Source organism: Passer domesticus, chromosome 1, assembly GCF_036417665.1.
Source record: "Passer domesticus isolate bPasDom1 chromosome 1, bPasDom1.hap1, whole genome shotgun sequence".
Classification (NCBI taxonomy): domain Eukaryota; kingdom Metazoa; phylum Chordata; class Aves; order Passeriformes; family Passeridae; genus Passer; species Passer domesticus.
The window spans coordinates 83769330-83793350 of NC_087474.1; positions in this window are offsets into that span (position 1 = coordinate 83769330).

Genomic DNA, 24021 nt, shown 5'->3' on the forward strand with positions numbered 1-24021 from the left:
AGTCATGTGAAACTATTAATCATACTCCTTTCACCACTTGCTCCTCTATTAATCCATTCCTGTCAGAAATTTAACATTACAAATTCTTCAGATGTCTCATACACCTACCACTGTTTAAATTAATGTTCAGCTTCCTCAAGTCTCATTTCCCTTCAAAATACCTGTTTTTCCCCAGGAATGAGATGGTACAATTCCCATAGGAAGTTAGTTCTTATAAATACTGTGAGAGCCAGTTCTGAAATTAAAAACCTAGAATTATTTCATGCTTAGCAATGCATGACTACTATAGTTAAACTTTGTAATATTTTTTGTTAACTGCAAAATAAAAAAGAAGCAAAGAACCCAAAGTTTCTTTATTTTATGGATGAGTGAGTGCAGTACAAAACTGTGACATATTCAGTACTTGCAAGGATCTGAACATGAGTAAGCAGTAGGAAATAGATACCTGTGTAAGAGTAACACCATGTGATAACTAAAATACTTTGCTGACCTTTGAAGAAATGGAATATAAACCTGGAGGAGGCTGCTGGTGATATACTCTGTCTGTTTTGGGAATTAATGAGAAGCTATTTTAGGAAAACATTTACATCTCAAGAGGATGGTATTGAAACAGTAACAGAGCAGATATCATTCTTCAGAGTCTGATACCTCTGGAAGGTGACTTGAGTTTCGTCGTGTGACTGATGTTTTCATGGTTATGTTTTTTTGGCAATGCTTCATATGGGAAAATGGAAGCTCTTTTAGAAATTGAATATGGCAATAGAGTGACATGATCATAGGACAGGATCATAGAAGGTCATTCAGGCTGGAAGGGACCTCAGGAGCTTACAGCAGGGTCAGCTTGTAGTAGGATATTTTGCCTTGGAACGTGGTCAAGCAACTCACAAAATGCCCTATTTTACAAGTTATCAGTACTGGATTGAGAGGGGGTTCATTTGCTACTTTTGGTATTGAATGATGCTAAAACCAGTCTGGCTTATAAGCCCCAAATTAATATTTTGACAGGGAAGCAAAAATTTGGCAGATAAGCTGCTAGGGTGATGTGGAGACTTATGACTGGCGGTCAATCCTATAAAAGTCCAGTTCACTACCATAAAGTAGGTTACTCTAACATATTCTTTCTTCGAGTATGTCTGTGAAGTTTCCTTTCGTGAAGTGGGGATGCCTCTTCAAGGATACTCCCTCAGGTTGAGCGAAAGAGATGTGCCCGTGGTGAGTTACATTCATCTCTGGTTAATATTTAGGGCTTTTTTGCATATTTAATTTAATAGCTTTGATAGAGGGCACTATACCACTACCCTCTGAAATCAGTAATTGACATATTTTTGACTATAACATCTTAATTTGTTTCCAAGAATGTTGTGAGGGACTGCTCATGTGGGAGTAGCTCAGTTACTCAGAACATGGTGCTAACAATACCCAGGTTTTGAATTAAATCCCTCTATAAACCATTCACTTTGGAGTTGAACTTGCTGATCCTTGTGGGTCCAACTCAGTATATTCTGTGATTTCTGTGATCTGTAACTACAGATACTGTTCTCCCCCTGTCCACAAATACACTAATTTTATCACTTTTTGTATCTGATGAATTACTGGGTAAAAGGGAAAACTTAGGCTTTCCTATCTGGGGGGAAATTTCTGGAAATAAATACAAAAATTATCAGAGAAATATTTGCAACTCTCTGTAAATACTGATGAAGAGAGCAAGCAGAACTGATGCATGGAACACAAAGGAGGAATGTATTAAATAGGAAAAAAACCCAAAAAAACCCACCATTGATGTTATGCCTCTGTCCTCCTTGCAGAAATAAGAAAGGCGAAAAAGGAGCCTAAGAATTAGAAAAGTAGTTTACAGTGGGTTTATTACAATGAATGTTTTAAGTGAAGGCATTGGGATTAAATTTGTTGCAAAAACAAGCAGGCAACTGAGTCCATGTTTCTCAAGATAAAAATTACTGTTACTATACTTACCTCAAATGGAAGCACCTATAGCTGCTAATTTTTCCAACTTTCATTTTTAGCTGATAAGCACAAGGCAGCATTAAAAATTCCTGTCTTGCTTTATGCACCTGATTTATGATGAAATTATGACTCAGATATAATAGGCTATATTGATCTCTGATGTCTATAAAAGGAGATTAGCTTAAGAATATTTGTCTACATCATGGTTAGATGTGTTTGGTTTTTTTTTTGCTTTGAATCATCACTCAGTTCTGCAGCTGATATTAAAGTTGTCCACCAGAGGAAGATTTAAGTATAGATGACTGCTATAATTTTATCACAGTTGTTCAGATTTTGGGTTGACTCACAATGCAACTTTAAAAGTTTTGGTTTCATACATTCTGTTTTGCCATCAGTGTGACCAGCAGCAAAAGCTTTTAGTGCCACACGCTCTGAGGGGAGACCACGAGAGACAGCTACCACAAACTGACAGGCAACATGACAGCAGTAAAAATAGATTGCCACGCTCAGGCAAACTCAGTGACAAAATACTGCTAACACTGGAAAATACAGGGTTTTAATGTTCTCTCATTCAGCATTTGTCTGAGTCATGCCTTTGAAATATGACTGTTCGGTACAGAAACATCCCATGGTCTGCTTTATACTACTAGGAAAAGTCAGCTTCCTGTGACTGAAAGTCAGTTCACAGTCAGTGCTGGGAACTGTAGTTTTATATGAACACTAATCATCAACAGTGTGACATTAAGATAATGAGACCTAATTGTGCCTCCTCCCACCCCTTTCCATCAATGATTTCTACAAAGAATCATAATTTATTATAGCATTGTCTTATCAGTTGGATAGGTACATTCTAATGGTCTGAAAAGCCTCAAAGAAACAGTGTAGCTGATCATTGTTTGCTTAATTCACTAAGTAAATCAGAAGTTGAATTGGGTTCACAATGCATAGTTGATTTATCTAAATAGCAAACTGAACACTGAAAAAAATTTTGACAAATGAATGGAATGTTCCACAGTAATAATGGCAGGCTCATTCACCTCAAAAATTCTTCATTTTTACTGCTTATTCCTTAAATTCTTTATTTTTCTCCTAATAAATATCCCTATACTTAAAGCATAGATTGCAATTTTCCTTACCACCACAAAAAACAACAATCTGTACAGTGGCTAAAATGAAGGTAAGGGAATGCAGTACATATCCATTACTGTGAAAAATTTCATATATATGGGTAACCCATTATTTTGTTTCAAAATTGTTTGTTCTATGAAAATATTCAGCACAAAACATAAAAAAATAATAGTTTCAGGATAACAAGTAATTTTGCAGTTGATACAAAATTGGGAGGCGCTGTTGACTCCCTCCAAGGCAGGGAGGCCTTGCAGAGTGACCCGGACAAACTGAAGGGCTCGGCATTCACCAATCATAAGAGCTTCAGCAAGATAAGTACCAGATTCTGCACCTGAGATGGAACAGCCCTGGATGTACAGACAGACTGGGCAATGAGAGGCTGGAAAGCAGTGCCGTGGAAAGGGACCTGGTCAATGGCAAGTTGAACATGAGCCAGCAGTGCCCTGGCAGCCAGGAGGGTCACGTGTGTCCTGTGGGCCACCAGGCACAACGTCGCCAGCTGGGCAAGGAAGGGGATTGTCCCACTCTGCTCTGCACTGGGACAGCCTCAGCTCGAGTGCTGGGAGCAGTTCTGGGTGCCACAATATAAGAAAGGTATTAAGCTGTAGGGAGTGTCCAAAGGAGGGCAGAAAAGGTGAAGTGCCTTGAGTGGAAGCCGTGTGAGGAGCAGCTGAGGTCACTTAGTCTGTTCAGCCTGGAAAACAGGAGACTAAGAGGAGACTTTAGTGCAATCTATAATTCCTTTCAGTTATGGGGGAAGGGGAGGGGCAGACACTGACCTCTGTGTCCAGTGACAGGACCTGAATGAATGGCCTGAAGTTGTGTCAGGGGAGGTTTAGGTTGATACTACAAAAAGACTTTTCACCTGGGGTTGAGTGAGCACTGGAACAGACTCCCAAGGGAAGTGGTCACAGCACTAGCCCAACAGAGTTCAAGAAGCATTTGGACAATCCTCTTAAAGCCATAGTGTGACTTCTGATATGTCCTATTCCAGGCCAGGAGTTGGACTTGGATGATTTTTGTGGGTCTCTTCCATCCCAGAATAATCTCTGGTTCTTTGATTCTTTTTGCTGTATGGTTTGTCTTTTACATTTTTATTCAAGTATACAAGTAACTCTGCAGTTACTTAATACTAAAAATAGACATTTTACAGCTAAGAGCTATCACTTTTAACATCAGAAGTTTCTGCTTCTGCAATGAGCTAATCCCAAAAATTAAATTTCCACTATTTACGAGGTTTTTAATTGTATATTCACATGCATTTTCACAATAGCTAGAATAACTTGTTATATTGTAGTCCTTTGTCTGTACCAGAAAAACATTTTATGAGCAATCCTCAGGTATTGAAATCACTCTGCCTTTTAAGTGGCAGGACATTTTATTTGCAAAAGCGTCTAGGAATATAGCAAAATTCATTCCAGAAGCAACATGAATTTAAGTGCGCAACAGTTTCCTCTTTTGTTTTGGAATCAGATGTTTTCAGTAACAGTATTTCAAGAGCTTTATGATGAAACTTAAGAGCTGTTACCTTATCTTAAGTCCACTGGTTCCTTTACTGAGATTAGCCTACACTTATATTGCACTCCTAAGCTTATAGCTAAAGTCTGTATCCGTAAAATAGAACACTATAAAGACAATATAATTGGATGATTATAAATTTTAAAATAAGTTTTTTCTATACAACATATGTGACCTCACCTGCTGTATAATTATAACTGATTAAGAAAATAATTTGCAAAATGTTGAGTAGGTTATGTTTGGATTTTATCCCAGGTAAATCCACGTGGGATATACCCAGGTGGGATATATCCAGGTGAGATATATCCAGGTAGGATATATCCAGGTGGAACATCTTGTTTAGCACCACTAATTGTCAGCGTGTTGACAATTTGAAACAGCAGTTGATAAAATGTTGTTGTGGTTTTTTTTTTTTGTCTTCACTAGCCAATCTGTCTGAAAGGTCTTTACTGAAGTAATTTTCACTTTTTTTTTTTTCTTGCATAACACCTTCTTTTTCATTAAACTTTCACATATTTCTCCTTTGTATGTGTTGTCTTATATCAGAAAATGTAGGGGAGATATAACTTATGCACCAGCTTACTTGGCTTTGAGTCACATGTTTTAAAGTTAAGTTTTTAAAACTCTTTATGTCTTTTTAGGCGTTCTGTTCTTTTCCAGTCACTTGATGTAAGATTTTTTTGCAAAATTTGATATTGTGTTGCAGTTAAATGTTCATTTTCTTCCCCTTCCAATCTTCAACTCTAATCTTTGCTAAGATTTTTAAATGAATACATTAACTTTATACTAATTTTACTCAAATATAGTAGAGGTTACATTTTTTTCTTTGAGGAAATTGAAATAAAGGATAAAACCAAATTAAGGTGATAAAAAAATGGAGATCTGTATGACTGGTGAAAGAAAAAATAGAGCTAAGAAAATATATGGAAAAATTATAATAACATGGAAAATTTAATAAAGTAAGAACAAGTAGATGGGTTCACAGTTCACTAATAAGAAAAAAAATGAAGATCATGCCTAAAAATTTTATTTTTCCAAAGGAGAAATATTATATTAAAAATACTCAAAGTAATCTGATGGTTGAGAAGCTGTTGATCCAAAACCACGTACCTTCCACAATAGAATAGCTGTTTCATGTAAAAATTAACCTGTCAAAAGTCTTTCAATCCCAAAGACCAGACCATAATGTTTTAAAAAGTATTCTCCCACCTGGATGATGCTATTTGAGCTATCTCAAGTAGCACAGTGTGAGTTTTTATCAAAAGGGCTGTGATACATTTTACAATTTTAGGCTGTGACAGTGTATTGGGATAACAAATGCATGCATGACCTGAAAGATATCTGAATAATAGACTAAGAATGCATGGTAGCATTTTATGGCATTTATGTGTCTCTACAACACACACTTGGCTGACAGCCCAAGAGACCAAGTTGTTTTCTTTCCCATTTGTCCATCAGCTGTCAGCAATTTTCTTCTTTCCTGCTCAAGGAGACTTCCCTCTATACCTCTAGCTCCAGTGATACAGCTTTTTTTGAATGTATAGTGAGAAGAAAAAAACAAAGACCACAAATGAAAAGGAGCTCATCTCTAGAGTTTTAAAATAAAATTTGGTACAGAGCTAATAATACCTGTAAACCTTCATTTGCATGGAGTACAGTCACACTGACCAGACCTACCACTTTCTACTTGCTTTGCAAGTAACATCCTATGTGCTACCCTGTATCAGCACAGTTTTTATGGGAAAGGATATGCTTTTTAAAACTTTAAATATAGCATCTAATGACTGTAATATCATAACCTTGTTGAAATTGCTTGATTTACTTTTAACATTTGAATTCTTGGACAAGGAAGAAAGGACCACGAGGGACATGAAATCAACAGTCACATTCAAGCAAGAAAAGGTCAAAAGCAATAGTGATGCAAATGATACTTGGATTTAAGTTCATAGCCAAATTCCAGTTATCTGAAAAAAAATCTTGCAACACCCTGTATTCTAAGCCACTCTTGATATAGGATGCTCTTTGCATTTTCTTTCTTTCTCTGTGAAATTAGTTTTTTCAAGCATGTGTGTCTGAAGAATTATGGCTCATTATTTTACATGTAGTCTTAGAGTTGAAAAGTCTGTAGCCTTTGTGTTTTACAAAGTATTTTCCTATGAAAAACCTCTTATTTAAGATTTGTTTCATAGGTCCAAGGTTATATACAGGTTACTAAAATACAGATGTTTACCAAGATCTGCAAATTAAAACTCCAAAGCCTATTTTAAAGCTTTTGGATCTTGTTTAATCAGCAGCATAAGAGTAGACAATTCCCTTGTGTGCTCCAGTTAACTGAATGTTATTGCTTAGATAAACAGTAAAGCTATTCTGATTAGGTTCATGTTTATTCATTGAGTCAAGGAAATAAGGGATGGAAACACCTCTGAGGTCATCTTGTCCAATGCCTTGTAGGTGTAGGATTGTTCCAATGGGAATAGAAGTTTTGTACACTCCAGCTTTAACCAATTCAAATAATGTGGTTTCTGTCTGTTCCAGTGAGAATCATTAAGCAATTTAACAGGCTTATCAGACTTAAACACTTTTAACAGTCTTTCAGGAAAAATTGATAATACTCAGTTTGCATTTGATTTTGAGTTTCTGTCTGTTACATGGACTATGGCTCAACCAAAGATCTATCTTCCATACACAGTGTTTTCAAGTAATGCTAGACCTTTATGAAAGTCTTATTTCTTAGCTGATGAAAAAAAGACTTTATAAAGCTAGTGGTTTTGATTAATTAGATTTTTTGCTTTGTTACACATTCTCATAATTTTGAAATCTCTGTTTCTTCTTCAGCTGTACTCTTGAAAACTACTTACTGGTAGCCTAGGAGATTTTCGGGAGGGGTTAGGCTCATTTTTTCTTTCATGGGTGTGGTTAAAGGTGGATTTGTCTTCTTTTTGTTTAAAATATTTACATCATTATTCTTTTTGCTTCTTATCAAACTTTTTATATGAAGCATTTTTGAAACATCTCAAAATGTGTCCCTGGTTGACTTTGCTTTGATTTCATTGCTACAAAATATATTTTTAAAAGGTGGAAAAAAATTCCACAAATACGGCAAACAAGTTTATGTATGTTTGAATAGGTTCCATTTGAAATATGTGTTTGCAAAACATAGTCAAATTAACTTTGATTTCATAGCTGAAAGTTCATGCATCAGTATTTAGAGATGGCTAGTGGCTTTGTCAAGGGAAAGAAAGGTCCCTCAAGTAGGGACTGCTTAAAAATCCATTGCATCAGCAGTTTTCTGAGGCGTTAGTCTATAGCACTCCAGGTGCTATTCTTTTCTTAGTAACTGTGTGCCTTCCTTTAAGCACAGAGCTCTTCGCCCTAACAGTCTTCTACATCAATTATATATCAACCTCTCCATGATCTTTACTAGTGAAGCAATCAGGAATTCTAGAGAAACCGAAAGCCTCACATAAACTCACAGGAGGGTCAGAACAATTAAACCAATGGACAACATGCCATACTTCTCAGGTTGTCCATACCCATAGATCTTAATCCTGTCTGTAAGCCTGGAATTCCCTTCTAATACCTCATGATCCCAAGACCTATCCATCCTCAGCTGCTATTGGGAAGGCATATTTTAGTAAAAGAGTTGGGTTTCTGTCTTGTTAATGGGGAGCATTTTGTGACTAGAACAGAAGAGAGTGCTTTAATACATAACACCTGTGCTACTGTATAGTAGCTGAATGCACAATCATGGTAGTATTTGAATGTCTTCTCAGAAATCAACTTTATAAATATCTGTCAAAACAAATTTCACCTTTTGTTACTTCTATATAAGCTACAAGTTTTTAAAACATCTCCCTTTTTACTGACTGGGTTGCATCTGTATGTTAAATTTCAGCCTGTGTGAATTCAATAAATACATTTATGAGGGGTGAGTTTGGTATAAAATCTTATCAGCTCCATGTTTTTGACTGAGGTGACTGAGCTTGAATGTATATTTAGCTCTATAAATAAATTAAGTTCATCGATATAAATGGGAAATGAAAAAGAAAAATCAAACCATTTGCCCTTAGAAAAACAGCATAATGCCTTGCTCATAAAAATCAATTTTTATGGGGTTTTCATTTTGAAACAATAAGGTCAGTTAGACATAATAATCTTTAGCTTCCAACTCACTAATATCTGCTGCAGTGAAGTAAAACCTGCAAACTCTCATTTTATGCAGAATGTGAAAAGGAATTACCATAATGGTGCCTCGAGGTCTAAATGCTCTGAAGCAAGCACAGAGAAGTGCATTGGTGGATCAGTGGACAGGATTTCTTGGGAGTCCCTCTTTTTCTCAGTGGCAATTTTTGTATTTTCAGATGCAGTGTGGGAGCTGGCTGCTCTGTACAGTGTAGCCACATTTTCAGCAGTGTCTTCAACCAGAGCTTTTGCACCATGAATGCAATTCAAAGATGTTTGCCAGGGCATAGAGGGGATAAAGGTGAGAAGAGGAAGGCCCTGTCTGAACAGTCATCAGTGTTACTACCTGAATATTTACCTAACCAAGAGGTGGTGGTTACTTAGAAGCTATGAACTGCTCTTAAATAGGAGGTCTCCACAGCCACCTTTCCTATGCTCTATCCCCTTGTTTTAGGATAGTCCAAATGTGGTTCCCTGTTGTGTATCAAGAAGAGACAGGTAAAAAATACACTCATTCTTCCTGACTCTTCAGAGTCAGTACACACAGTACCTGTGCTTCATGGTAGTCAGAGAGACAGAAAGACATCATCACAGAGATGTTTCCATCAAAGCAGTGGCCTTGGCTTTTTATTATTGGAACATGGTGACACATAATGGTCCAAAACATCTTGACCTTGACTACCAATGCTGAATACCACCTGGACACAAGTCTCAAGCAGTAAAACATGGTTGGATGCTTTTAAAAAGCAACTGCACTTAGGTTTATCATCACCTGAGTTCTGATACAATAGAGGAAAGAAACAAAGCTACAATCCGTTATTAAAATATAGTTAAAAATAACTGAGGATGAAGAGTAAAGGCTCATTCAAACACTCTGTAGCTGGGGTTGCATCAATTGTTTTTAGTTCCTTATTGGCAGGCATTTTGAAAGAATCTAGAAAATAGAATCCATTTGTTTTGCTTTTAACACTTATTGCTATTCTTAGCTTTCTTACATTGATTATATCAGTTGTGATCTATGTACTTCAATAATGTGTGATCAAATAGAATGGGATTGTGTGCATTCATATTGAATTTTAGAGAAAATATTTTTTGCCTTATGCAGCATACAACAAAACCAAGTGGAATGAAATGCAATAAAAAGCCACAACACAACAAGAAAAACAGGTCTGTAGGTTATCTGGGATGCGGAGATCCTTCAATATGGATAAAGACTGCAAAACTAACAATAACACAAATAAAGAAAACTTAATTACTTAAATGAAACACAGTGATTCACTTATAGAAAGAAAAACTAATAATGGAATGCACTGACAAAAGCAAATACAGTTATGAACAAGAAACAGATTATATAGAGTTATAAATAAGCAACAGACAGAGGAAATGGGTCACTCAGCAGTATATTTTCCTAGAAGATAAGGCAAATTAAGTTGCAATAAATTCCCCCCAAATCTACAGCTTTGTGAGAGAAAAATTTTCCTTTTAATCAAGCTGAATGGTACCACATTAGAAAAATGGGGAGGCAACAAATTCATTTGGTCCTATCTGCCATAAGACAATGGATTAAATACAACAGTGTGAATGCAGAAAATAAGAAACCTACTGAACTAGAGTGGAACTTACTGCCTTCAGTTTCCAAGGGAAAAATAAAAGTTTCATGCTGTTTCAGCCAGCATTTGAGCATTTGGATACAGTGCAAACACACTTCCAGCAACAGGAAATTGTCAATGCAAAAAAATTAATGTGATGCTCTACTATAAAAATTTCCTTTTTATTTTTAAAAATGTGAGGCATTGCAAGCTTATATACATCGGCTGATAATGAACTGAAAAGTAGTAGATGAGTTACAAGAGGAAGGAAGAAGATCAAAAAGCCTAGCCTTGGACTGACAGTGAAATAAGTGGTTGTTTTAGGGCAGCTGGATGAGAGGCTATTAACACTTCTCCTCCACTAAGTTTTGCTGTATTCATATGTAAAATAGAGCATGAACATCAGACTAACATTATAACAAACTAATCAAATTACTGCTGGTGAAAGCAGATACTGGCACATTAAGTAATCTCCTTTTCTCCTATGATACTTGTCACTTCAGGGATTTTCTGATTAGTGTAAGGAAAAAACTTACAAAATCCATTCCTATTCATGGTACTGAAGATGTAGTACTTCAAGAATGGGGCAGTAATCTTCTGTAGATTATGTTTCTCACTGTAGAAATGAAAAATGCCATTAACATAATGTAAATTACCTTCTTAAGGTTTGTATTGCTGATCCCTTGCAGGGGTCAGCACTAATAATACAACTTCCATATATTCAATCCAAAACATTTTATATTTTTTACTTTGGTGATACTCATATTTAGTAAGGTACCTACAATTAGTAATCCCTGACACTAAAATCAGAGACCATTGAATTGACTTTCTGGAGCCCCAGTCCTCTTAGTAACAGCAATAATGATCCTTCCCAACAGCAACAATTTTAAGATTTTTTGGTATATTGGGAGTGCAATATTCTTATTGTAAATTTACTGGTTAATCACTGAAACTCTGGTAGTATCTGTAATTTTCTATACCTTACCAGAAGTGATAATAGTTCCTAAAGCTGAAATCCAGCTGTGATGCAGTCATCCAAAATCGGTATTTTTGTGATATCTTTGAATTATATTGTTCTCTTGAATTGTGCAGATTCTAACCAGCAAATCTGTCCAATGATAATATGGGTCAGACTAATTTTATTGAATGTAAATCCAAATGCTGATCAACTTCTACATTGGGCCTCCTCTACCAATTTCAAAACTGGTATTTTATTGCAGTTTCATTAAATTTTGTGTGGCATAACACTGAACATATCAAAGGAACTGCTTTTCCTTTACATCAGTAGGAGGGAAGAGAGCGCTACCATCTACTCTGGCTTTTTAGAGTATACCATTTGCTTTTTTAAAACCATGTGCTTAGTCTGTATTTCTAGCTATAATGTTTTATCCTTTACTAAGCAATTTGAAGTGTTAACATTGAAAATATGCTTTAAACATAAAGGTACATTTAACAAAGCTCAGTATGACTTTCCCCTGGCATGAAGTAAGTTAATTTTTCATCACTTGGGAGTATATCTTCTTGCATAATAAAGGCAGATAATTCATTGATGTTTAACGGTATTCTTGAAGAGCTAGAATACAGTATTTTGAATTGGCTTTATTGCGCTGAAATGCCTTGGGTTTAGATGATTTTCAAGGAATTTCAAAGCAAACAAGCAAGAAAGCTCTACTCCTAAATAATTTGATTTCAATCCAAACTTCCTTGAGAAATAGGTGTGAAGCAATACTAATCTTATTGGTTTACAGCAGATGACAGAATATTTACCAGAAAACACAGGAGGCCAAACCTGAGAGGTGGGATGGTGCAAGAGCCCCAATGTGCATGTGTGGTTTTTCATTTATATCAGCTCTAGGGTGCTCCTACCTGTGCCTAGCTTGCTCCCTCCTTGGGTTGCTCCTCCCAGCCCTTTTGGTTGTACTATGGATGGAGAAAGAGGTGCAGACCCTATTTGGAGAGTTATCCTGTCCTCCTGGACAGTTCAGAGATGTGCTTACCAACCTAGGGCCGTCATGGGAGATGCAGCCAATACCAGCAGTTCCTGCATCCGACACCTGCCTGGGGCATGTGCTCTGTGCTTATCCCAAATGGGCACCATGGTGGAATTCAGGCTGTGAATGCCAGAGGATTGGTGAGCAGGGGGAGCTGGGAGAGGCCCCGGCAGGAGTCTACCCTATGCTCAGGAGGAACCACAACATCCTGGACCACCCTATCTTGATCTCTCAGCCCACCTCAGTACCTATCTCCAACCCTAGCCCCATTTCTTCACCAGGAAGGGAGGACATATCCCCACCAGCCTGAAGAAATCTGTTGGCTCCATCAGATGTTTTGAAACATGTAGAACAGTCCTACAAGAACTTGAAGAGCTGCCTTGTGTATAAGACCGGTTTACACAACATATGGCTTTCTTCTATGCGTAAAGTAGGAAATAATCAAATACCTTCAGTAATGGAAAATTATTTTCCTGAAAGCGCTTTGACTAAAGTTACTACTGCTATTTTCTTTATAACTTTTCATTTGTTTGAATAAACAAATTCATTGTTTGATCTATAGAGCTGACTTCAAATGTCTTCATTATTTAGTCCATAAATCACTCAGTTTAAATGACAAGTTATGCATCTCAATATAAGTTGCAATGCAGTCATTCAGTCTGCCGTGTTTCTTAGTTAATTAATCATCTGAGAGTGACCTTTCAAAGGTGTCCTGGAATCACAAAAATCCAACAATTCCCTGAGAGATAAAAATAGCTTCTACATCCTGGTAATATGATTTTTTTATAGCAGTTATACAGGCCACTGAAATTATCACTTTCTTGTAATTAAGCTTTTCCTTAAATACTTTGATAGCGCATGTGCAGAACATATCTTTCACATTCATCTTACTTACACTTCTGTGGTAATTATGTTTCCTATTGTTACTACTAAACTTAATCTTTGACAGTTATTCAGAAAAATAAATATTTTCTGTGGGGAATCCTTATATTTGGACATGGACTGTTTTATTGATATCAACAGCTTTTTCTATAACATTTCTGTTAGGATGTGCAATAACTACTTGTTTACGAATACTCAAAGATGAGAAATTAAGGAAAAAATGAAAGGGGAGCAAACACAGGTTTGTGGTTCACAATACGGAGCAATTCTGTGTTATGAAATAGAAAGTGAATCTAGTTAGAATATGAAATCTTCAGGCATCATTTAATCCCCAGGCTCTTCAGAAAACAACCAAGGAATAGAAAACTGCAGTGCTGTTTCTCAGGATTTGTTTCAATTTAAACACAGAAAAGGGAAACAAAATCTTGCAAAACAGAAAAGAAAGACCTACAAACACTCTGGAAAGGAGATACCATCAAATGAAATGCAATGGAAAAAAACAAAACAAAACAAAAACCCAGTGCAAAGGAGCAAAACATGCCAAAACTAACCTCACAGATGCTGCAGTAGCAGGGGAAACAATGAAGGAGGAAGGCACAACCTTGAGGGGAAGATCTGAGAGACATGACATGGAAAGAAAACCACTTAGCTCATACTCTTTTGAATAATCATTTATTTAGTGACAGCTGAGATTTGAGCATGAACCTGACAGGATCCTCCAGCCCGAGTGGGTGAAGCTGTCATGAGGGTGTTACTAGAGGCACCACACCAGATTTAAATGGCTCCAGGTACCACAAATCACACAGAGTGCAGCAAACAGTCCTGGTGGACAAGAATCTCTGCATGAGCCAGCAGTGTGTCCTTGTGGCCAAGAAGGCCAATGGGATCCTGGGGTGCATTAGGAAGAGCATTGCCAGCAGGTCGAGGGAGATGATCCAGCCCCTCTGCTCAGCCCTGGTGAGGCCACATCTGGAGTGCTGTGTCCAATTCTGGCTCCTCAATTCAAAAGAGTTGCGGAGCTCCAGAAGTGAGTCCAGCAGAGGGTGAAAAAGAGGATTAAGGAGCATCCCTCTCACAAAGAAAGGCTAAGGAAATTGGGTTTCTCCAGTCTTCAGAAGACACAACTGAAAGAGAACTTCATCACTGATATAAGATTCTGAAAGGGAGTGTGTCAAGAGAATGGAGCCAGGCTCTTCTCAGTGGTGCCAAGCAACAGGCCAAAAGACAACAAGCAGAAACTGGTGCACAGGAAATTCTACCTGAATATGAGCACAAAGTTCTTTACTGTATGGGTGTCTGTGCACTGGAACAGAATGCCCAGAGAGGGGATAGAGTCTCCTTCACTGAAGATACTGAAGAACTATCTGGAAAAATTCCTGTGCCATGTGCTTTAGGATGACTCTGCTTGATCTGGGATGTTGGACCAGATGACCCACTAGGGTCCCTTCCAACCTCACCCATTCTGGGATTCTGTGTTGCATTTGTGTATTGTTCTCCAAATTCAAACTTAACTGTGAGGCATAACAATTTATCTTACTTGGTCTCTCAGTTCCACAATATGTTTGAATTTCCATTAGGTTTTGGCAACCTGTTCTTAAATGTAGCACATACTTTGCTCAGTGATTATGATGATAAATTCTTTGTAGAGGGAATCTGCAGGATGAGGCATAGTGTGAGACTGCTTATGAATCTCCTGGCAAATAGGCAGGACTCTTCCCTGTTTCTCACAGAGCTGTCAAAGAAACAATTAATGTGTTAGTGTGATCTTACACTGTAAAGCTTCTTATGCTGCTGGCAATAATTATGTGACCCAGCTGAGTAATTTTTTTTTCTAAAGAGAATGAGATACCAGATAAATTGCAGCCAGTGAAATCAATAGCTTTTTTTGCAAGGTCTGAAAGGCCATTTTCTTATTTTCCCTCTTCTGTGGAGAACAGTCATCAAAGTAGCTGAAATATGTCTGCAATAAATGCATTCATTTCTATAGTTTTGATATGGGCAACAGTCTTACGCTTTGCTAGGGAAACAGCAGGTCTGCTGTTTCTATTCCTGTTTTACCAGATTTCTTTTACCTTGCATTAGGAAGTATAACCTCTCAGGAAATATGGCTGATATATGGGGACACATGAAACTTGGGAGTCATTATAATATATTCAAGGACAGAATAACCATACTGATGCTAACTTTTCATGACACTGTGTGTTCCTGTGTTCTGCATGCTAACAAGACAGCACTAGAAAATGTTTGAAGTCAACCCACACTATTGCTTCATACTTAGATGGAGAAAGGAAGCACGATTTTTTTCAGAAATTTACTGATCAGATAATGTAATAAGTTTCCCTGTGTTATTTAAACTGTGTAAGTAGTTAAAAATATTTCTCAATTTCTGAATTAAAATTAAAAATTAAACATAGTGGTGTGGGGTTTAGATGGTGGATGCTGCTACCTATTTCCCAATAAGCATCGCCTGTGGAAAAGCCACTTGGGTAAGCACTCAGGCAAAGCAGTCACATTCACTCACACCACACTCACCACGGCTAGCTCTGTGAAGAGAGGCAGAAGGGCCTTTTGTATGATAAATTCCAGCAAAGGTTTATTCCAGTATGCCAAAGGGAAATCAGGGACAAAAGATGAAACCATGTGGTGTGAACAATATTAAATATGGGGGTGAGTGGCCAATAGTCTGAGGGCTTGGGGGCAGCACAAAGGGCAGGGCAAACGACATTTTCCTACAGGGAAGACGGGGCCAGCCACCAGGGATACCACAACCAATGAGGAAACAGGGAAAGGAGAGACCACAAGAATTAGAGACATATGGGGAAAGGAACTGGGGTGGTTCTAGTGTTGTGCAAGGCTCCATGGGGGAAGTTTTCTCTTTCAGCCTAGGTGGAGACTCTGTTGGATTATTCTTCTAAGGCAAGGACCTGGGGATTTCCCTGAGGGTTCAAAGGATTCCAGAACTCCCGTTTTTTCTGACTATGAACACTTCCCCAATGGACTTCTGCAGGCACTTAACTAAACAGGGAAACATAAAAAACAATTATTAGAAGAAAAAAAATTCCTTTAACAAAAGATGAAACCCATCCTGTCAATCCCCATTGTCCGAAAAGTTCATTGAATCAAATGCGTGTGATATGGCATGTGTTGGTAGACTTAACGGTGTAATGAGTAGTTTCAAAGATGTGATGCTTGATGTGAAATTTGGATTAGCAGTTCTGCAGCCATTAACTCCAGTGAGGTCTGCCAGATGACTGAGGATGTGTTAGAGTAACTTAAGATATTGTGGTGCTTCTTCTTGCAAATATGACAATGGTAGTAATGCAGTCAAAAAGCCTGAGAAACCATGATGACTGGAGATAATTTGGGGTTCATCTTGTAGTTGTTTAGCATTGCTACAACTAGAATTTTACTGATGTGTTTGCTAATAACTAGGATTAATAATATGTCTTTTTTATATTACTCTGACATCAGAATGCCCATACATTTATAGAAGAAACTGAATATCTAATAGAGTGATGTTACAAGGCAGGACAAGAAAGGCACCAGAGTCTTTGGATAATCCCCTAGTGTTGTAAATTAATCATGGTCTGTGTCTAAATCCTTTCTAAATTAAGTTTTATATGTACATTCTTCTACTACTTTTCAGAGTTCCTCAGTTTTGGACAGCAAGAGATTGCAAATTCCATCCTCTAAATAAAATTCCATTCCCAGTAGCCTGTTTTTCAAAGTCTTCAACAATGCAGTTCTAGCCCTCTTCTACTTGAGTGTAATGAGACCTGTGCAGTTTTACTAACTGCCTCTGTCCGTCATTTTTCCCTGTAGTAATTTTAGAATACACTGGTTAATTCTGGACATGGTTTAAAACTAGCAAAGTTTTTAAAGTTTTATTTTCAAAGATTCCTACATATTTTCTGAGAAGAATAGCTGAGTTACAGCAGAGATGAAAACCAGCCACCTCTGCTGAGAGGAAAAACAAACAGAAATTAGTTCCTGATATACCTGGAGAGGCTCATCAGTGTGTGTATATATCTTTGGGTTACCCACAGTTTTCCTCTCTTTTTGCCTGATGGAGTTGTCTTGGAGAATTGAATTGATTCATTTGAGGTATAGAGGGAAGATGCAGTATTGGATAGGACAATTAAGCACAGAAATGTTTATGTCTTACTTTGCATGATACAAAAATTTTTTTAAAATAAATAGTTTCTATAAAAGCCATCTTTCAAATATTAGTTTTGCCTTGCCCATGAAACCTTACCTAAATGGTCAGATAAAAAGATACTGCATCAGTGGCAACATTGTTTTGTTGTTTTCTTTTTTTGTAATAAAGATGAGTTAGAATGAGCAGTCTTCTGCTGTTCCTGAACCATGCTTAGGGTAATTTGTCTTCTGACGCTTGTGACTAATGGCTTAAACATGTCAACATTCACAAGTGTTTATTTCCATTTTGCAGATTTATAAGGGAACTAAATCTGTTCTATTTAAACAAAGCAAGATGAAATCCATGTTTATGATCTATGTATAAAAAATGTAAGGAGAAGGAAAAAAAGGAAAGAAAGCTAATAAAATTGTCTTAGGGCCATAGCACTTTCCCTTTGAAAACAGGCATAAAGTCTGGAAGTTAAAAGCTTGCCTCAGGCATAGTGCAGAATATCATGAGGCAAATTCAGAAGCTAGAAGCCTCAGTCCTGGATCTTTTTTTATATGTGGAGTCAGTCTAATATGGCAGCAGTGTCGTCTTTCTCAATAAAGTAAGTAGTTTTGAACACAGGTTAACTGAGAATGGTGTCTCTTTTCATGCATCTTGAGCTTCTCCAAGACAGCAATGAAAGTCTAAATAACGAAGTTCAGAGTAAAAGCAATAGCAGAACATGAGCAGAATAAGAACTGAGGAAAACCTCAGTTCTTTCAGCTGCTTTAGCTATTAAGTCTAAAGAAAGTATTAAATTTTAAAAAAGATCATATTTTTGGAACAATAACAGGAACACAATTATTCTTGAATAATTTTGGAATAAGAATGAACGTGTATTTTATACCATAAGAAAGTCATCCCAACTTTGAAAATCACAGAAGTAATGATGTTTCTGACTTAGACTTAGCTTAATACAAATTAAAGTATAAAACATATTATATCAACACCTCCTTTTCAGGTTTCCACCACTCTTTGAAGCTTTTTTTGGTGTCCTTTTCCTAAACTGCATCACAAATTAATAAAAATACCTTTTACCTTGAATTTAAATTAATTTTGGTAATTTCTTAATTAAACAAGAGAATAGCAAATATGCCTTATCTCTTCAAAATACAAACCAGCTAGCTCTTTTCTACAGAATGAGTGTCTCCCACTCCCTGCCCCGAATACAAATTTTGGGCTGTATTCTAGCAATGCATTGACAGTACAATTTGAAATTAATGTGTACTTGGAAAGTAAGGGAATTTTTGCTCTGAAGAAAAAGAAGTGCACTGTCCTTGAAACAGCAAGTGCTAATCATTGGAGCATGTAACATCCCAGATAGGAATACTATAGGGTCTGTTTTGTTTTTTCTCCGAACAGTCACTACATTGAAATCAAATGCATTAATTGATCTTGTTGATTACAAGTAAATATTTGATCAATCTAAACTGACTGATCTGCTGAAGTATGAAAATAGCTCAAAGCAGAATGCAGCTGAAGTTTCCTTTCATAAAGCTAACACGCTGAGTAGTCATTTCTTAACACATCCTGGGGACTTAACAAAATATTTGATCAATTTTCTTTGTATTGTATCACACACTTAATTCCAACAGTTCTTCAGCAGAAAAATGCTAGCAGTGATTTAACCCTATGTGAGTTGTGAAGCCGAATGAGAAGGTAGTGTGTCTTCTGTCCTCCACAGAGAAAACCTCTGCACGTTAACTCTAGTTGTGATTTTTCCCTTTGGGTGAAATATAATTAATTTCACAATTATTTTCTTCATCTTACTAAGCAGTGCAAATAATTGGTGTTTGTTCTTGGTTATAAAGTCAAAAATTCATATACTATCTTTATGAGGGAAAAGTAGTGTTAAATTGATTTAGAATGAGAGCTGTAACAGCATCAGAAACTGGTGGATTTTTTTCTTTTAAGGTAGTGGGAGGAAATAATGACTTTGTTACTGTTCTTGGCTAAAGGCCTGGTGGTTAAAAGCATTTTGTGTTTGTTTGAATTCATTATCAGAGCTTTGCAATCTTAAATTAATCTCCATAAGCCTGGTGATAATTCCTGTGGCAGGTTTGTGGGTGTAGAGAGAAGGAGGCAGAGCACTTGATCCAGCGCCCATGGTTGCTAGGGCAAGAATCTCATTGTCTCTAGAATGGGATTCTGTGAAAGCAAGACTGCGCATAATTGCATTTTAATGACAGTGCAAACAAGCAGTTCACCTAAAGCTACTGGAAGGGTTGTTGATGCCCAGTCTCTGTTTCACGTAGCCCCTCCCAGCAGAGGTCAGCCAGCTACAGCAATTATTGCTGTGCAGCCTCTAGAGCTCCTTGGTGGCTGTTCCTACTAACTCTTAAAAAAACCCCAAGCAAACAAAAGCACAAGACCCCCAGAAGCGCAGAAGAAAAAGCCCCTATACCTGTTCCCTATTGACCATTGCTTGGGGAAAAAGTCCCTATATCTCTTACCTGATGAAAACGGCTTGTTTGAAAGAAGAGTTTGATGGATACAACAATGTATCGCAGCTACTCCCAATGGATACTGCAGCAGGAGTAGTTATTTGTAGTTACTGTCTTTGAGTGAATAAATATCAATTTGCATGCCCATTATGAGGTTTTGCAAGCATAATGTGTGCAAAAGCATTTATGTCAGGCACAGTGAGATTTCCTATAAATCTTGAAAGCAAATGTTAAGAACAAAGACATGTTTGAAGTTCTGAGTACATAGGAAAACAGGTTGCTTAATGAGCAGCACAGGGCTTGAATGCTTGCAACACTATTTCCTCTAGGTTTTCGTTCTGATGTTGTCTCAGTGTTCGAACTTGTCAGATGGTATCCTAAGTGTAATAACTGCCATTTCTAACAGATCTGTTTCCCTTTCTTTCATCTCCCTCTTGGAAGGAAGAAGTGGGATTAGCTGTGCATTGTAAAATGTTTTATCTGTTACTGAACATGAGCAAGCCAGTTCCTCCATGAGACAGAGTTTGTGGATATTCAATTAACCTTCCTTCCCAGATGATCATTTCTGTCCTGGTACTGTGCCCTCCATTCCCAAGGTGGAACTGTTTGTGGGGCTGTAATAGCATCTGAAGGATCCCCACTTTGCAAGTGTGGGTTAAAAAGAAAAAATATTGTTTAAACATAATTAGTTTCCATATTGCATAAGGGTGACTTCTTCTGCTACTATAGAGATACATTAATATATCTGAAGGATAAGAAACTATATGACAAAGTACATGTTTCTGTCAGAGGTGTTTTCACTCTTAAATGTTTGTTTCACTGTAAAACTGTCATCTTGCAGGAGTCACCAGGGTTCTGCATATCCATGCTCTGTGATTACTATGAGTGACACAAACAAGGGGATACCCAATTGCCACTTTTTCAATAAACAGATTTCTGATAAAAAGCATTAATGCAGACAAAAATAATCTTATATGTACCTTAATGTATAATAAGGATTTGCAGCCACTGAACCTATATGAAAAAATGTATGAATGTAGCAACATATAAATACTATACAGATTATGTTAAAAAAATATAATTCTGGCAGCGGAATTTGCTGCTGTCATTTTTATCAAGTTGAATTTGGCAGGCAATCTGAGAGGAAATTGCAGTCAACAATAAGTATTATAATGAAAGTGTGGGTAAGGGCTATTGTAATATTCTAATTAAAAATATGTGATGCATTGCAATATTTCTAGACTAAAAGACTACTGTTAAAATAGAAAACATGGCAAAATTCTTTGGACTAAATGTATTAGAGTATTTTTTCTTTTATTTTTTTTTAACAGACTTGCCCAGAGCATAATAGCTGGTTTAATTAAATTAAATTATGTAGCACAATAACTATAATAATTCCAAGCTGAGAAACAAAATTTAAGTGTGATAAATCATTTCATCAACTAGGTATGTTTGAAATGTGAAATTACAGCATACTCATAAAAAACCAGAAAATCACATCATAATAGTTTCAGGTGACAAAATACATTACTAATTGTTAAGGAGCTCTTGAGACTTAAAGCAGAATTTTTAGCACTCTGAAAGAAATTAGAGCACTGAGCACATAGAAAGTCCTAAGCTAAGATCACATAAGTGTGCAAGGATCCTAAATGAACTGTGATATGTCTCACAAAAAATGGTATTCAGAATTCTCTACATTAAATCTCCCACAAATATATGAATTGATGAAAAAGTAAGATGGTGATAACTAAATTTTCTTACATTGGCTAAGAATTTCCAGGTTAAAGCATATCAACATGTGCAATAAATGCCAGAGCATCATGGCAGGTCCTGGAACTGTTTCACATAGAACAGAGGAAACTTCTGAGAAATCTGGTATAGTCATTGGGCTGTTCTTCCTTCTCTGGTGGAGCAGTAGAGAAAACAGGTAACTGACGTGTTAACAGTATCAGCTTACATTCTCACATTTTGTTGAAGAATTAATTGATTTTTTATTCTTTTTTTTCCTATATATTTTCGACCTTCAAAAAAAAGACAGACTAAATTCACCAGGTTATCTCTCTTACTTGGCCAAAGAATTTAGCATTTCCTATCAAATACCATAGTCTACACCACAACTATTTAATTTTTTCAGGCCCTAGATAAGAGCTTTAAACTGATCTTAGGTATTTTAGAGTTTTCACCTTAACATTTCCCGTCCCTCAAGATGAGAAGAGCTCCTTATTTAGCTCTTGTTTTCTATATGATAAACTGTAAAATACTGCAGAGCACACATGAAAGCACACATAAGTAGATGACATTTGACCTGAAGTCCTGCAACTATTGTTAAAAAGTTGGTGCTGTGGTGTGGCTGCTCTGTTGTGTTTTCCACAGTTCATTTGGACTCATGACATACTCAAATTGAGCAAACCTTCCTGAAGTGTCACTCTCACTCCCTTGAAATCTTTGGCAGCAGGGCTCATAGCACTTAGTATCTCCATTCACATTTGGGAAATAGATAGCAGGGGATATTTTAAGAGATAAGGAGCTTCTGGAAATAAGCTCCATATCATCCCATCAGGCCTCAGCTGGTCAGGCAACTCACAGTATGCTATAGCGGGGAGTAGATGAGCTTCCTTGATGATATGAAATAGAATGAAGGCAGATGGGTTCTCTCTCTTTCAAAACTTTTCAAGGAACTGTAGATGTCACGCAATGCTTTCAGTGCTCTCCTGTCTCCCTTGACATGATTAACCTCCTTTCCAAAGCTCTGTGAATCTTATGAACTCCCTATTTTCAAGATTTGAAAGGTGTTTTTGGTTTCCTGTTGGAGCTTATTTTAATACTTTCTAACAAAGCAATACTTGTACTGTTGGTTTCTGTGTTCTGTTTATTTCAAGTAAATGATAAATAGGCCAATCTCAGAGGTACCTGAGATGGTGCTAGGGAACTCTATATCTTTCAGGGAAAATAAAGGAGACTTGGAGATTTGGTGGTGGCAAAAGCATACAGAACTCATCCAGCCCTGTCACAGCCCCTCTGGAATAAGCCACAGAAAACCTGTCCCGCAGCACTGACTATATTACAGAAGCTCTGTAGCTTCTCTCTAGATTCAGTAAAATATCTGATATCTGGGAGGATGAAGTATGAGGCTAGTGCCCATTGCTGAGCTAAGAGAACTATTCTAGCTTCCTTCTGTTCATTTTTATCTTCTAGGTATCATTGATCAGATGATCAATGGAAGAAGAACTATGACATGAGAAAATCCTTTTCTAATATCCAGAGCTGCATGTGAGCTATTACTGAATTTATAATAGCTGTCTGTCACACTGCCCACGCAGTCCCAGTCATTATCAAGTAAACAGTTTGCAAAGCATCCTGTGACTCAAAACACAAACATAAAAATGTCAAAGGCAATTTAACAAGATGCCTTAATACAATGTATCAGAAACAAGACACATGATTTTAGTTAGATTCATAAGCTTAAATACATGTAACATTGTGTTGGATGGGTTTTTTTGTTTGTTCACAGGAAGAACAGTGTCATCTCATACGAAAGACAGTACTGCACCCTTAGCACTTGGAATTGTTAAAGATCTCCTGTTACTTAATGCTGAATTAAAAATATGGTTATAGATATAAAATTTGGATAGATCCTGTAGAGACTACTAAAAGTCTGAATTGATACCATTGCAGCACTTAGCTCCACTCTTTGCATATTCACAAAGATTTCTTCACAAAAAAATCACCTATGCTTGGGAAACTATCATGTTAAAGGGCTCCAAGGAGTTTCAAGCGACAATATGTGCTTCAAATGTAATCTCAAATAATGCAGGTAGTTGTATGACAACCGAAAAAACCCCAAACATCCCTCCAAAGACAATTTTGAATATATTTAAGCTTATGAATCTAACTAAAATAATGTTTCTTGTTTCTGATCCATTATGTTAACACATCTTGCTAAATGGCTTTTAAAATTTCTATGTTTATGTTGTCAGCTTGAGTATATATTACAAAATCACTGTTTCTACACAATTATTTGCAGATTTCCTCTTAATATTTCTCTCATTTTAAACATCTATATTTGTATTTCTTAGAGTATACATGGCTATAAAGGAAACTATACTGCTTAGGGTAATGATAAGTTCCCGTTTTCCAAA